The following is a 2,743-nucleotide window of genomic DNA, read 5'->3' as shown; positions in this document are numbered from 1 at the left end:
AACCAAAAGCACATCGGATTTCTGACCCTCTCTAATCTCATCCAGAATACCACTCGTTAACTTCAACATTCCCAATTTAACACTATTGTGAGTACTCTCACACACCAAACTCAAGTCTCTAAACTGCTCAATTAAATCCAATTCCTTAACCATTAACATAGACATATGCAATGATTTCTGACTCAATGCATCAGCCACTACGTTTGCTTTACCCGGATGGTAATTCAAACCAAAGTCATAATCCTTCAGAAACTCTAACCATCTCCTCTGTCTCATATTCAGCTCTTTCTGATCAAACAAATACTTTAAACTTTTATGGTCACTGAAGACCTCAAATCTTGACCCGTACAAGTAATGCCTCCATAACTTCAGAACAAATACCACAGCTGCCAACTCTAAATCTTGTGTCGGATAGTTCCCCTCATGAACCCTCAACTATCTCGAAGCATAAGCTATAACCTGCTTATTCTGCATCAACACACCACCCAAACCCAACAATGAAGCATCACAGTAAACCTCAAATAGTCCCGATGGACTCGGTAATATCAGAATAGGAGCAGTAGTCAACCTTCTCTTTAACTCTTGGAAACCTTCTTCACATTTTGAGTCCCAAACAAACGCTTGCCCCTTTCTAGTCAACATCGTCAACGGTAACGCCAACTTAGAAAATCCCTCGATGAACTTCCTATAATAACCAGCCAAACCAAGAAAACTCCTTATCTCAGAAACTGACTTCGGAGCTTCCCACTTAGATACAGCTTCTATCTTAGAAGGATCAACAACAACACCATCTCTTGAAATCACATGACCAAGAAAACTAACCTCTTCTAACCAAAATTCACACTTTGACAGTTTAGCAAACAACTTCTTTTCTCGTAGAACTCCTAAAACCAATCTCAAATGCTCAGCATGCTCTTCTTCAGATTTCGAATACACCAAAATATCATCAATAAACACCACGACAAACTGATCTAGGTACGGATGGAAAATCCTATTCATATACTCCATAAATACTCTAGGCGCATTAGTCACACCAAAAGGCATCACAGAATACTCATAATGTCCATACCTTGTTCTGAAAGTAGTCTTCTGAATATCCTCAGTTTTCACACGTATCTGATGATATCCCGATCTCAAATCTATTTTGCTGAACACACTCGCACCAACCAACTGATCCATCAAATCATCAATCCTCGGCAAAGGATACCGATTCTTGATCGTCACTTTATTCAGTTGCCTGTAGTCCACACACAACCTCATAGTACCTTCTTTCTTCTTAACCAATAACACTGGTGCACCCCACGGTGACACACTCGGACGAATAAATTTCTTATCCAACAGATCTTCCAACTGACTCTTCAATTCAGTTAACTCAACAGCAGACATACGGTACGGAGCCATCGACACCGGCCTAGTACCAGGTACCAAATCAATCGAGAACTCAACTTCACGCTCTGGCGGTAATTCATTCACTTCTTCCGGAAACACATCAGGAAAATCACACACCACAACTAGATCGCAAATCACAAGTTTATCTTTAGCCTCCAAAGTCGCTAACAGCATAAACAACTCTGTCCCATCTGCTACTGCCTCATTCACCTGCCTTGCTGATAGAAACAAACTCTTTCCTTCCTCAACCTCAGGAAAGATCACAGTCTTATCAAAATAGTTGATATAAACTCGGTTAAACACCAACCAGTTCATACCCAGGATAACATCAATCTGCACTAGTGGAAGACACACTAGGTCCATCCCAAAGTCTCTACCAAAAATACTCAAAGGACAATTCAAACAGACTGAAGTAGTAGTCACTGAACCCTTCGCAGGAGTATCAATCACCATACTACCACGCATCTCAGATATCTCTAACTTAATTTTCACAGCACAATCCAAAGATATAAAGGAATGAGTCGCACCTGTGTCAATAATAGCTACAAGAGGAAAGCCATTAATATAACACGTACCTCGGATCAAACGATCATCTGCAAAAGTCTCAGAACCCGATGTAACACCTCAAAATTTGCCCTCCTCTCTTGGGACTAGCATTAACATATTTGCATATCATTTTAGGACATTAGGCATCTCATATTGCATAGCATGTGGTTACATAGTGCAAGCCATTCTCCCAAGTCTTGATCAGGAGATGAGAAAGTCAAAGTGCAAGCCTAGGGTTTATTGATTGGTCATGGCCATCTGAGGATTGGGCTGTGAATTAGGGTTTCATGATTCTCAATGGATATTGGTCTTCATCTTGATTGAAGTGATGCATCATCATCATCATGTTTGGATGTCATCAGAAGATTGAAGAAGATTCCTTGAGATTTGGGTTTTGACCACTGGTCAACCCTAATCAGTTGTGTTGGGCCAATCAGGGCTGGATCCGGAGATGGGATTTGTGATGGATATGAGGTTCATTTTGTGATTATATTGTGATTATGGAGGCTAGGGTGTCACCCTTGAGCCATTTCAGTTGGAAATTGGGGTTTAAATTGATCTATGCATTGCCAGATTCATCTGTCAGATGAAAAGTCAACTGTGGTCAACTGTACATGATCTGGTGGATTTGGAGGTGGAAACAAGTTAGACACACTTCATTCATGTTGGAACAAGTGTTATATGACATCTCAAAGCTTAAGAATGAAGAAAATCAAGTCAGGACAAAAACTGCCAAAAATAGCAAGTGACTTGTAATTGAAGTTTCCAAAAATGGAAAGTTTTGACCTTAAAAACAGATGTCCAAGGA

The sequence above is a fragment of the Lathyrus oleraceus genome, chromosome 7 (genome assembly GCF_024323335.1).
Source record: "Lathyrus oleraceus cultivar Zhongwan6 chromosome 7, CAAS_Psat_ZW6_1.0, whole genome shotgun sequence".
Classification (NCBI taxonomy): domain Eukaryota; kingdom Viridiplantae; phylum Streptophyta; class Magnoliopsida; order Fabales; family Fabaceae; genus Lathyrus; species Lathyrus oleraceus.
Note: the sequence above shows the minus strand (reverse complement) of the source record.